This window comes from Protopterus annectens, chromosome 1.part1, assembly GCF_019279795.1.
Source record: "Protopterus annectens isolate FY-2018-M chromosome 1.part1, PAN1.0, whole genome shotgun sequence".
In the NCBI taxonomy this organism is placed as follows: Eukaryota; Metazoa; Chordata; order Ceratodontiformes; family Protopteridae; genus Protopterus; species Protopterus annectens.
The window spans coordinates 947,022,321-947,029,820 of record NC_056726.1 but is presented as its reverse complement, the minus strand read 5'-3'; the positions used below and the strand labels follow the sequence as shown (position 1 = coordinate 947,029,820).

Sequence of the window (7,500 nt, the reverse complement as noted above, 5' to 3'; positions counted from 1 at the left end):
CTTCATTTATTTTACATTAAGTACTATAAACTAGGAAATTATATTGCAATTATAGTGCTACATACAGTTTACTCCATTTAATTATTTATTTTTCATATTAAATACTATAAACAGGTGCTGTTTTAGAGCCCCTTTTCTCTTGTACCTTGGACTAAAATGGAGGGTCAACAAGCTAGTCTTACATCGTTTGCCAGCCTCAAAGGACTTGGTATACTCAGGCAACATAAGAATTTAATTATTCCATAGCTCAATACTATATAATTTTTGAGAAATGTAAACCCTTTCACAATCTAATACATCCTGAGCAACACACACCAACACAGCATTCCACACAAATTAAATTTAAATTGTCATACACTGAGACTTCAAAAAAGCTACAAAGGCCTGTTAAGAATAAGAGTTAGAATAAGTTAAGCGCCACAGCACATACTGGTACAATCACGGCTAAGTGTCATCATGTGATAGATGATTCCAAATCCAGTACATCACTACATTCAGTGGATATAAATAAAAATTCACTGGTGATTGGTGATGCCATATTCAGACCTACTGATTCTACTCTTACAAAGTTGGATAACAGCAGAGTGACATTTGTCTTTCAAGAATTAAGATAACCAACATTTCAAGGGTCCTCAAGGACCTTAAGACAGGTAGTATTTATGACACAATGGCAGTCCATGTTGGGTTAAATGACCTGGTGCGCAACCCCCTGAGAGATGTACAAAGAACAACGTCACAGCTCTACATTTATGTCAGAAATGCAGGAAAGACCTTGGCATTGAATAAAATCCTTCCTTCGGTAAGAATGATGTTGAAATACAAAGGAAAGATGATTTATTTTAACAATTAACTAAACAGATGGTATAATTCTGGAGGGATCCATTGTGTGTTAGGGCTGAATAAGATGCTTGCCAGTCAAAATTGCTTTGCCAGGGTAGGCTTGCTTCTCTCATTCCAAGTCTTCCTGTATGCTGGCAGAAGCCCTTGTTGCTGCCATAGTGCCATTTCTAGGCAAGGTCCAGCTAATGGACCACCCATTCTAACCAGTAAAACCAATCAAGCAAGAGAACTCCTCAAGGTGGCTCTGCTGAATGCTAAGTGTGTAAATGACCTGACCTTGAGGCCCTCTTGCATTTGGGTTACATTCATGTGTGTGTTGTTACCAGTTTTTAAATGCTGAGAGATCACTCTGTTTTCCTTGGTTTTGTGCATACCATGACTTTGACCTGATGGAAACTGGTGTGGTTTATCCTTGTTTGTTAGAGACCATATTACCTAAAGGTAGTTTCCGAGAGACCCGTAACCAGAATTTACTGAAATCCAAATCACAGTAGGTAAGATCAGTTATCTAATCATAGCTTGCTACAGGACCCCCACTATATGTAATGAAAACCATTTTTAGATTCAGTTATCAAATCACACCTTGCTACAGGAACCCCGCTATATCCAATGAAAACCATTTTTAGATTCCTAAGTATGCTGGATGAACTTCCTGTAAACAGAAACTCTGTCATACTGGGAGACATTAATTACCAGACAGTTAACTGGGACGCTTATACCTCAAATGTAAGATATGCCCCAAACTACTTGGGCTTCATAAGCAAGAATTCCCTGGACCAAATTGTCAAAGAACCCACTAGAGGACAAAATATTCTTAACCTGGTTCTTACAGACATACAATCTGCATGTACTATTCCCATGGTATTTCCAGGTAATCTTCTCCATTAATATTCCTAAACCTTTAAATGCAAATATCACTAAATGTGTGGACTTCAAATGCATATTGATCGAAGGACAGGACCTGCACAGTAAGTGTGGTGGGTGCTTCTTCAGAGATCATGAACATGACCAGTGGAGTTGCCCAGAGATCTGTACTGGGACATCTGCTGTTCGGCATCTACTTCCCTGATCTCAAAATCACAGGCAATCATTTTTAGTTAACCAGGTTTGCAGATGATTGTAAATTGGGTGTTATCCTCAAGTCCCCTCCAAAAAAGAAAACAGTCCAACATGAGCATAAATTTGTTAATAACTGGTATAGTAAAAAAAGGCAAATTAAATGTCAGAAAGTGCAGTATTTTTGCATTCAATAAACAGTTCCTGCCTCCACCTTATAGTATAGACCCCTCATTTCAAAATGAGGAAGTAGTGACATCTTGGAACACTGGTGAATAATTCCCTCTCATTTGACCATCATGTTGCTGTGGTGGTTACTCATTGTAAAAGGTGTATTTTCAAGATCAAAATGAAGTAATTCTTCCCTTGTATTCTGCACTTAGGCCTATCTTACAAGACACTTCCCCCCTTTAGGATGTATCTCACTAAACACATCAAGTAACTGGAAAGTCCACAGAGGTTCCTATCTAAAACAATGAAGGACTTAAAAAGACCGACCTACCAAGAGTGACTGGAACATCTGTCCCCATATTTAGTATCCTATACACTACATAGGGGTGATATGTGCCTCACTTCTCAGGCCATAAGAAATCAGGTAATAGAAGACCTCTTATGCCTTCATGAATCAAGCAGTCCTACAAGTACTAGGACTGAAGACCTAAATCTACTTAAACAGATAAACAAAACATGGTGGAGAGAGAGGGACAGGTTTTGTCATGCATTGCCTACCCTTTCTCTGGATTGAACATCCTCTTCAAATTAAGCAGTGCAGTTCACTAACTTCCTTCTAAAAGGAGCTAGATAATTGGATGGGCATTCATAAATTCACCCCTGTCATGACTGGCCTTTCCCTCCTTGAAAGGAGAGGAAAGGCCTAGGGTGGGTACTTGCAAGGTGTTAATGCCCTCCTGGCCCAGTTACTTAGTATATTCTATGATTCAGAGGGAACACTCAGCACTTCATAGAAGCGTTATGTGTTTATGGTAGCACGCACCAACACTGGCTCAGCTTAACACTGCTATGTTACCTGACCAACCTGGAGTGAGTGTTAGGAGCATATAATAAAGCCTCCTCAGCTCCACTGGATGTTGTCCACTATCTCTGGCTCTTGCTGCTGCTACTGAGTCCATTTTTGATTTGTTCCTTTGACTCTGCACAAGAAACTATCCTACAGGTGAAAGAGGGTAAAGTTTGACAAAGTCGAGTCCTTACCCTATACTGAGGCAGATCCCAGAAAGTTAGATGGCCACCATAACAGCTTACATAGTAAGTGATGAATTATTTGTAGCTGCACTATGCTGTGTAACACAGTTGAGCTGACTACGTCTTCAGCTGGAGTTTGAAGTACCATTTCTCCTCAGTAACTGGAGTAAGTATCTTTAATGTTAAAGGGGAGGGGGTGATGTGTTGTGCACATATGCACTAGGTTTCCTTAAATGTGAACCTGTCCAAGACTATTGAAGTTGACTGCCCACGTATACTGCTAAGTTGTTGTATCTTTCGGCTTTTTCCCGGTTAGGGGTCGCCACAGCGGAACTCCGGTCCGCTAATGATTGGCAGTAGATTTTTACATACCGAGTTGCCAAGCCTGACGTACAACCTTCAACAAAGGTACGCCCATTCACGCATGTTTCCACACAGAATACACTTTAGCTGAGAATTGAACAGGACAACGTCTTACTGTAAGGCGACAACGCTACCGCAGCACCACCACCGTATACTGCTAAGTAATAAAATATATTTAAACTATGCACTTAGTTTCCATTTTCATTTCCTCAGTATGCTCTAAATGCTAAAAGGAATATTCATTTTGCTGGGCTTTATCAATGCTGATGTGTATAGTGTAGCCAGATAAACTGAAATACTATCTAGAATTACAGTTCAGTTTGACTTAAAGCAGTGTACTTACAACAAGCAAAAAACTAAAAAGTAGTTTTAAAAAACTTTCAGAAGGAAAGTATGAAAAGCTGTACCTTACAAAGACTGGTGGTGTAAACGTGTAATGAGAGGTAGAGAATAATGAGCAGATATGATCAGCAAACAAGTGCAAATAATCTGGCATTCGACAACTGAAACACTTGTGTACGCTGCTTCCTTAGGGAAGTACATTTTATGTTATTCTATCTTTATCCTGACTAGTGCACCAATGGCGCTGAGAAACTATCGTTTGTTTATACAAGGGAGATGGGAGACAAGCTGTCATCAAACTGATTTGAACGGGTAATGGCAGAACACAATCAGGCCTGATGTTTTCGCAGGCAGTCGTCCAGAAAGATTATGGGCATTAGACCAGGAAATTCTGTTCACTGAACCAGATTTTGCTGCGTCCTTAATGCAGCTACAGGAATTGTCTGTGTATTTATGGATTTTTTTAAACATCCATGGTGCTTAATGAGTTTATCATTTTATTCAGCATAAAGGAAGTCCATTTTTATTCCTGCAAGGTTGGTGATGTAAATAATGGATGAAAGCAGAACAGAAGTGAATTGCTTTAAAAGCTAACTGAATTTCAGGTTTGTTAACTTAGGTCTTTAAACTGCTTATGTTCACATGTGTGTGTTAGCAAATCTCATTTTCACCTCCTCACACTACTTTTTTTGAAACATCTTTATTAAATTATCACTTAAGACACTGATCTACATTAAGAGACAAGAAAACAAGCCACTATCCTCACAGTACTCTTTGCCACAAATATTATTACCACTTTGTACAATTACATATTTGTGGCACATCTGATCTCTAAGGTGTGATTGCAGTACTGTTTTACCCACCATGCCTTGGATGAATCATCCCTTTAATGTAGTTTTACATTAGTGGTGTCTTCTCTGAAATATAAGAAGCTCAGACATAAAGAAGTATATCACCTAGGCATCAATGAAATACAAATAATTTTGATGGCATCACGATACGCTATTTTGCCCATGTTTATGGGAGAGGCTAAAGCTTCTGTATGGCTAACACTAATCCCCAGTCTTCTTAATGATGATGTAATGCCACTTCCATGTGTGCTTTTTGATTCTAGTAACCCTTCAGAAGTGGTGTTCTAATTGTCTACCACCTTTGGTGTGAAATAATACTTCCTCATGTTGTCCCAGAGATGTCATTTGTTTGGAATATTTCTATTATAGCACTCCCTTTATATTCTTTCCTCAAGACTATATAAATGAAATGCTCTTAGTCTGTCTACATACGAGTTCTGACAAGGACCATGCATCATTTTGCTGCCCTTCTCAGAAGTGCCTCAGACTTCTTTAGTGATGTTTTCCTCTCTGCTTCCTTACACTTTACCTACCTTTAAATCATTTGATCTAATATCGATCTTCCTTTTTATCATTTTGCTGATGGTACTGTACCCCTCCTCCCATATAGCTGCTTATTTCTTGGAATATAGGAATTCTGTCTGGATGCACTGTGTTGCTTTATATTCAGTGAATTTAAGCTACCTTGCTTTTTTACATTTCTTCACACTTTGGTGAGAGATTTGCTAGAAAAAGGCAAAAACAAGTGGTATTTGGTAGTTGGAAAGTTTCTAAATTAAAATCTCAGTCGAGGCAAGTGAGACAGTGCGTGCTGAATAAAAAAAAATCATCAGGAAATATTTGGTATCCTTTTTTGGCTTGCCAGTTTAATAATCTTACCAGTTCTCCTCTTCTCACATCCTGTAGACTAAAGATGTAATATATGAGGTTTAACTGTAAAACAAAAATGCAGGTGTTTTGTTTTCAATGGCTTAATCTCCATATTGCTGTACAATGTCTTAAGCATATCTGAGTACAAGTAAGCAACATATTTGATATGTGAGGCACTCCATGTAACAAAAGATACAGTATAGCTACAGTTTTGCTGTTAATACTGAAAATAAACACATAGGGTGGGTATGTGTGATATATGGTGTTTTTCAATCAAGATGTGGTGTGAACATGTGACAGTAGGTAAATGTAAATATACATTCTGTGCACGTGATACCTTATGGTTTGCTTAAAAAAAGACCAGCTATGTACATGTTTATATGACAAAGTGTTTAAGTCAAAAATATTAGGTATGAGTCATCACCTTGTATTAGAAATCTCCATAATCTGTATTATATTTTGAATATTGTACTTGTATACAAATTATATATATATAATGTTGCATCTCATTTTTGTTTTTGAACTGCTAAAATAAAATGGTTTTACATTCTACTGCAATATTACTGCTGAGGTAACATGGTTTTACATTGTACTGCAATATTCTGATTAACTTGAAACATGGGGTGAGCACGTTATGCTATTTACTCACAACGAAATATAAATATTTGAAATATCTACTACCCTTTGTTATGTTACTACTGTGATATGATTTGTGTATTGCATCACGTTATCATTTTATTTTTATGTACAGTTTATCTGGTGTCATTTGTTTTGTTGCTACTGTTATATTATTTTGTGTACTGTATCCATCCACAACCCCTTTTTCCCATTTTTGCACATGGGGTCCAGGCATCACTTCAACAGTGATAGACATCTAGAGCCAAGGTTTACACCACCGGGTGACAGGAGCGGCCTTAGGTCAACTGGTGTCCTAGGCAAAAGGGCTCCACGGCACCCCCACCACACTACCTGGTGCCCCCATCCTTGTCTACCTACACCAAATAAATACTGGAAACGTGCCCCTGCTAGAGTGGCACCCTAGGCAGCCACCTAGTTGGCCTATACCTAAGGCCGGCTATGCCGGGTGACTAGCCCTGCTACAGTAGTTCATCCTCACCACACACTCTCACACACACTCACACTTAATGGCCAATTTAGAATGTGTGTCATCTTTGTCTTAACCCAACAACTCAGGTCAAGGAGCAGAGCCGTAGCGCTAGGGTGGAGTGAAGGTGGTGGCTGCCCTGAATGCAAGCTGTTAAGTTGTGTGATAGGCCGTTGCCAATGTCATACGAGTCAGGTACCAACATTTGTTAAAGGAGCCACAGATGATGTTGCATTTTCTTAAATTATTGTATTTAGCTGCATTTTCTTAAATTATTGTATTTAGCTGCATTTTCTTAAATTATTGTATTTAGCTGTAGCAAGGACCTTATGCAAGCTCCGTGCTACCGTTACTAAATGAATTAGGATACAATATTCTTAGTAATGGTAGCAAGGAGCTTTTGTAAACTCTTTTAACAGTTCAGAGTGGTGACTATGGCTTGGTCATGGAGTTCACGTGTCGGCATAACAAACAATTTATTGGGTGATTAATTAAGAAGTATATGAAATTAAATAAAAATTTCTTAAACTTCCTTATTTGAGCAAAAGATAAGGTCTGTTTTAGGAACTTGAACAAGTGAAAACCAAAGCATGGAAAAATACTACCTTTTCCTGTGTGGAACAAGCTTAAAGGAAGTAAAACTGAGCTAGAATCATGGTTAGGAAGTTAATAAACATTTTGATGAGGTCTGTGCCACCTTTTGGACTTTCAAAACATAGTCAGCTTTCCTTTGTTGCCATGCTAGCATTAAACAACCTCCTGCACACCAGAGGTTAATGGGGGAATTAGTTCTTGATCATGGAAGCTTTTGGGTAACCAGTGCTAAATTAATGTATGAAGGCCAGAATAACTTGGCATTCTTATGTGAAT

General features: G+C 38.5%; 1 protein-coding gene across 6 annotated transcripts in view; it reads left to right on the top strand.

Annotated features, from left to right (window-relative positions):
* The window catches only part of ASAP2 (ArfGAP with SH3 domain, ankyrin repeat and PH domain 2), a 2,005,955-nt gene that overhangs the window by 386,706 nt on the left and 1,611,749 nt on the right, over positions 1-7,500 (top strand). Inside the window, exon 1 of one of the 6 annotated variants that reach the window (XM_044079120.1) lies at positions 4,343-4,409. The exons of the other annotated variants lie outside the window; for them this stretch is intronic. The gene's annotated coding sequence lies outside the window, so the exon portion shown is untranslated. Of the gene's footprint in view, positions 1-4,342; positions 4,410-7,500 lie in introns of those variants that run through there. 6 annotated transcript variants of the gene reach the window in all.